Source organism: Oncorhynchus tshawytscha, linkage group LG05 (genome assembly GCF_018296145.1).
Source record: "Oncorhynchus tshawytscha isolate Ot180627B linkage group LG05, Otsh_v2.0, whole genome shotgun sequence".
Taxonomy (NCBI): Eukaryota; Metazoa; Chordata; class Actinopteri; order Salmoniformes; family Salmonidae; genus Oncorhynchus; species Oncorhynchus tshawytscha.
Window position 1 is genome coordinate 4,814,565 of NC_056433.1, and position 6,382 is coordinate 4,820,946.

At 45.6% G+C, this 6,382-nt stretch overlaps 1 long non-coding RNA gene across 1 annotated transcript in view; it reads right to left on the reverse strand.

The window, feature by feature from the left end:
* The window catches only part of LOC121846465, a 4,825-nt gene extending 4,569 nt beyond the window's left edge, over positions 1 to 256 (reverse strand). The window contains exon 1 of the long non-coding RNA XR_006083324.1: positions 1 to 256. This exon is cut by the window's left edge and continues 987 nt beyond it. This is a non-coding gene — a long non-coding RNA (uncharacterized LOC121846465).
* Positions 257 to 6,382: the final 6,126 nt, after the last annotated feature.

Consider the following 6,382-nt stretch of genomic DNA (forward strand, 5'->3'; position numbering starts at 1 on the left):
CCAGTCCCTCAACCAGGCCCTCAACCAGGCCCTCAACCAGACCCCAACATTCCTGTAGCAGTCATCAACCTCTCTCTCCCCTTTCTTCCTTCCTTCCTTCCTTCCCACCTGGGCTGCTGTCCTCTCCTCCAGTCCCTATCTTACCTATCTGTGTCTCTCTCTCCTTCTTTCTTTTCTTTTCTCTCCTCTACTCTCCTCTCCTGTCGTACCGTCCTGGTGTTCCTTCCTCTGTGTCCAGCCAGTGGATTGTGTCCAGATCAGTACTCCTCGCCTGGCCTTTTCTATCTGCCGGGTGTGCCCCCCCCTTCCCCAGCCTCCGCCGTGGCCTGCCCCCCTCCCAAGCTTCCTCCTCGGCTTGCCCCCTCCCCAGCCCCAGCTCAGAGCAGCGGCCTGCCACCTGTTGGTGTCTCTCTGAAGCCTGGGCCTTGCCTGCACCTCCTGTCCAGCCCAATCAGAGCCTGACAGGGGGCAGCGAGCCTGTGAAATCACACCTCTCAGCTGTTCACACTCGGCCTGAGACACCCTACACCCCCACTCGTCTGCCCAGCGCTCCCTACCCTACACCCCCACTAGCCTGCCCAGCTTTCCCTACCCTACACCCCCACTAGCCTGCCTAGCGTTCCCTACCCTATACCCCCACCCGTCTGCCCAGCGTTCCCTACCCTACACCCCCACCCCGTCTGCCCAGCGTTCCCTACCCTATACCCCCACCCGTCTGCCCAACGTTCCCTACCCTACACCACCACTAGCCTGCCCAGCGTTCCCTACCCCACACCCCCATTAGTCTGCCCAGCTTTCCCTACCCTACACCCCCACTAGCCTGCCCAGCATTCCCTACCCTACACCCCCCCCACTAGCCTGCCCAGCGTTACCTACCCTACACCCCCACTAGCCTGCCCAGCGTAACCTACCCTACACCCCCACTAGCCTGCCCAGCGTTACCTACCCTACACCCCCACTAGCCTGCCCAGCTTTCCCTACCCTACACCCCCACTAGCCTGCCCAGCTTTCCCTACCCTACACCCCCACTAGCCTGCCCAGCTTTCCCTACCCTACACCACCACTAGCCTGCCCAGCATTCCCTACCCTACACCACCACTAGCCTGCCCAGCGTTTCCCCCCACTACCCCACACCCCCACTAGTCTGCCCAGCGTTCCCTACCCTACACCCCCACTAGCCTGCCCAGCTTTCCCTAACCTACACCCCCACTAGCCTGCCCAGCGTTCCCTACCCTACACCCCCACCCGTCTGCCAAGAGCTCCCTATCCTACACCCCCACCACTAGCCTGCCCAGCGTTCCCTACCCTACACCCCCACTAGCCTGCCCAGCGTTCCCTACCCTACACACCCACCTGTCTGCCAAGAGCTCCCTATCCTACACCCCCACTAGCCTGCACAGCGTTCCCTACTCTACACCCCCACCCGTCTGCCAAGAGCTCCCTACCCTAATTCCTTTCGAAAACAAGAAAGAAGGGGTAATGCTTGGTCAAAGAAAGACAGGACTCGAGAAACAACTGCTCTTGGCTTGGGGCGTTTTTATTGGTTTGGGGGTACAGTCAGAACAGAACAGCAGTCACTGACACAGCTGAAGAAAAGTTAGGATTTTGTCCCTCTTTGGTTCCTAGAGTGTCATACATGGAGCTATCAAGGCTAGAGTTAAACTATGAAGTCTGAGTAGCTATCGAAGCTAGAGGTAAACTGTGTCTGAGTAGCTATCAAAGCTAGTTAAACTATGAAGTCTGCGTAGCTATCAAAGCTAGAGTTAAACTATGAAGTCTGAGTAGCTATCAAAGCTAGAGTTAAACTATGAAGTCTGAGTAGCTATCAAAGCTAGAGTTAAACTCTGTCTGAGTAGCTATCAAAGCTAGAGTTAAACTATGAAGTCTGAGTAGCTATCAAAGCTAGAGTTAAACTATGAAGTCTGAGTAGCTATCAAATCTAGAGTTAAACTATGAAGTCTGAGTAGCTATCAAGGCTAGAGTTAAACTCTGTCTGAGTAGCTATCAAAGCTAGAGTTAAACTATGAAGTCTGAGTAGCTATCAAAGCTAGAGTTAAACTATGAAGTCTGAGTAGCTATCAAAGCTAGAGTTAAACTCTGTCTGAGTAGCTATCAAATCTAGAGTTAAACTATGAAGTCTGAGTAGCTATCAAGGCTAGAGTTAACTATGAAGTCTGAGTAGCTATCAAAGCTAGAGTTAAACTATGAAGTCTGAGTAGCTATCAAAGCTAGAGTTAAACTCTGTCTGAGTAGCTATCAAAGCTAGAGTTAAACTATGAAGTCTGAGTAGCTATCAAAGCTAGAGTTAAACTCTGTCTGAGTAGCTATCAAAGCTAGAGTTAAACTATGAAGTCTGAGTAGCTATCAAAGCTAGAGTTAAACTATGAATTCTGAGTAGCTATCAAAACTAGAGTTAACGATGACGTCTGAGTAGCTATCAAAGCTAGAGTTAAACTCTATCTGAGTAGCTATCAAAGCTAGAGTTAAACTATGAAGTCTGAGTAGCTATCAAAGCTAGAGTTAAACTCTGAAGTCTGAGTAGCTATCAAAGCTAGAGTTAAACTCTGTCTGAGTAGCTATCAAAGCTAGAGTTAAATTCTGTCTGAGTAGCTATCAAAGCTAGAGTTAAACTATGAATTCTGAGTAGCTATCAAAACTAGAGTTAACGATGACGTCTGAGTAGCTATCAAAGCTAGAGTTAAACTCTATCTGAGTAGCTATCAAAGCTAGAGTTAAACTATGAAGTCTGAGTAGCTATCAAAGCTAGAGTTAAACTCTGAAGTCTGAGTAGCTATCAAAGCTAGAGTTAAACTCTGAAGTCTGAGTAGCTATCAAAGCTAGAGTTAAACTATGAAGTCTGAGTAGCTATCAAATCTAGAGTTAAACTATGAAGTCTGAGTAGCTATCAAGGCCAGAGTTAAACTCTGTCTGAGTAGCTATCAAAGCTAGAGTTAAACTATGAAGTCTGAGTAGCTATCAAAGCTAGAGTTAAACTATGAAGTCTGAGTAGCTATCAAAGCTAGAGTTACACTATGAAGTCTGAGTAGCTATCAAAGCTAGAGTTAAACTATGAAGTCTGAGTAGCTATCAAAGCTAGAGTTAAACTATGAAGTCTGAGTAGCTATCAAAGCTAGAGTTAAACTCTGTCTGAGTACATTGACAGTTTCTGCCCAGTAGGTGTAAGAGTGGGTAACCAATAGTATTTCAGTCTTTAAATTCAAATGTTTTATTTCTTTATTTGAGCTTAGTTTTTAACAGATCCCTGTATGGTTCACATCCTGTAGAGATCCCTGTCTGCTTCACATCCTGTAGACATCCCTGTCTGGTTCACATCCTGTAGAGATCCCTGTCTGGTTCACATCCTGTAGACATCCCTGTCTGGTTCACATCCTGTAGAGATCCCTGTCTGGTTCACATCCTGTAGAGATCCCTGTCTGGTTCACATCCTGTAGAGATCCCTGTCTGGTTCACATCCTGTAGAGATCCCTGTCTGGTTCACATCCTGTAGAGATCCCTGTCTGGTTCACATCCTGTAGAGATCCCTGTCTGGTTCCTGTAGAGATCCCTGTCTGGTTCACATCCTGTAGAGATCCCTGTCTGGTTCACATCCTGTAGAGATCCCTGTCTGGTTCACATCCTGTAGAGATCCCTGTCTGGTTCACATCCTGTAGAGATCCTGTCTGGTTCACATCCTGTAGAGATCCCTGTCTGGTTCACATCCTGTAGAGATCCCTGTCTGGTTCACATCCTGTAGAGATCTCTGTCTGGTTCACATCCTGTAGAGATCCCTGTCTGGTTCACATCCTGTAGAGATCCCTGTCTGGTTCACATCCTGTAGAGATCTCTGTCTGGTTCACATCCTGTAGAGATCCCTGTCTGGTTCACATCCTGTAGAGATCCCTGTCTGGTTCACATCCTGTAGAGATCCCTGTCTGCTTCACATCCTGTAGACATCCCTGTCTGGTTCACATCCTGTAGAGATCCCTGTCTGGTTCACATCCTGTAGAGATCCCTGTCTGGTTCACATCCTGTAGACATCCCTGTCTGGTTCACATCCTGTAGACATATCTGTCTGGTTCACATCCTGTAGACATCCCTGTCTGGTTCACATCCTGTAGACATCCCTGTCTGGTTCACATCCTGTAGAGATCCCTGTCTGGTTCACATCCTGTAGAGATCCCTGTCTGGTTCACATCCTGTAGAGATCCCTGTCTGGTTCACATCCTGTAGAGATCCCTGTCTGGTTCACATCCTGTAGAGATCCCTGTCTGGTTCACATCCTGTAGAGATCCCTGTCTGGTTCACATCCTGTAGAGATCCCTGTCTGGTTGACATCCTGTAGACATCCCTGTCTGGTTCACATCCTGTAGAGATCCTAATCTACAAAGTAAATATGTTGTGAACATTGCGATACGTTCTACAGGTCTACCAACAAGTAGATGACCAGTAATACATTAAATAACCTTGACACCTTTAAGGCCCTATACCATCACCCTGAATGAGTTCCATATTTTACAGTCTTTTCAACTTCCTGTCACACGAGTCTGAAGAATCTGCCATGTGGATGTGTTGTATGACTTCATCAAACCAGGCAATAAATTAAACATTGGCAACAACAGTTTCAAAAATAACCCAGTTGAAAAAGTGACTGAATGTGTAACCTACAATGTGTAACCTACAATGTGTAACCTACAATGTGTAACCTTAGAATGTGTAACCTTAGGATGTGTAACCTGAGAATGTGTATCCTACAATGTGTAACCTGAGAATGTATCCTACAACCTACAATGTGTAACCTACAATGTAACCTACAATGTGTAACCTACAATGTGTAACCTACAATGTGTAACCTACAATGTGTAACCTTAGAATGTGTAACCTACAATGTGTAACCTACAATGTGTAACCTACAATGTGTAACCTACAATGTGTAACCTACAATGTGTAACCTACAATGTGTAACCTTAGAATGTGTAACCTACAATGTGTAACCTACAATGTGTAACCTACAATGTGTAACCTACAATGTGTAACCTACAATGTGTAACCTTAGAATGTGTAACCTACAATGTGTAACCTACAATGTGTAACCTACAATGTGTAACCTACAATGTGTAACCTACAATGTGTAACCTAGAATTTGTAACCTACAATGTGTAACCTGAGAATGTGTAACCTGAGAATGTGTAACCAATGTTAGAATTTGTAACCTACAATGTGTAACCTGAGAATGTGTAACCTACAATGTGTAACCTGAGAATGTGTAACCTACAATGTGTAACCTACAATGTGTAATCTTAGAATGTGTAACCTACAATGTGTAACCTACAATGTGTAACCTGAGAATGTGTAACCTACAATGTGTAACCTACAATATGTATCCTACAATGTGTAACCTGAGAATTTGTAACCTACAATGTGTAACCTACAATGTGTAACCTACAATGTGTAACCTACAATATGTATCCTACAATGTGTAACCTACAATGTGTAACCTACAATGTGTAACCTACAATGTGTAACCTTAGAATTTGTAACCTACAATGTGTAACCTTAGAATGTGTAACCTACAATGTGTAACCTACAATGTGTAACCTACAATGTGTAACCTACAATGTGTAACCTACAATGTGTAACCTACAATGTGTAACCTTAGAAACGCTCCATAAATGTTTGTCTATCTGTTCCCAGACATCAGACACCAACAGTATGTCTCATGTCTTGGAATTCAGAAGGCTACCACTTCTGGTAATAAACCAGTATTAACATAACAACAAACTTATAATAATTATATTAATATGTCACGTGTTGTATAGTCATCGATGTAATTTTTCAACCTTAATGAATTCCTACCGTTCTCTCCCTACCCTCTAAGGCATCTCTAATGCCTCATACCATGTTCAGATCAGCCACAGGAGCTGGGTGGCTTCAGCTGCAGTGGAGAATAGGCCAGCGCTTGCTGTGTGTGTGTGTGTGTGTGTGTGTGTGTGTGTGTGTGTGTGTTTGTATGCATAACGCAGCGTATGTGCATGTGTGTGTCCCTGTGTGTGTGTCCATGTGTGTGTGTGTGTGAGTGTCGCTAACATTTTCCTCTGCAGCAAGCACAAGCCTCAGCGCTCAGCGGCTCCACTAAGGTCAACACCTGTGTTTCTAAAATGGTCCCGGGGTAGTTGGAACCGGGGGCCTCATTCACAGAGAGCTACGGCTCTTAGAGGGGCTTTACAATGAAACCTTATGCTCACACTATTTTAGAGGCCTTCACCGTCCACAAATAGCATCCCATATTTTGAAACCCCCGGGGTGCTTCCAAAATCGAACCCTATTCCCTATGAAGTACACTACTTCTGACCAGGGTTCATAGGGCTCTGGTCAAACATAATGC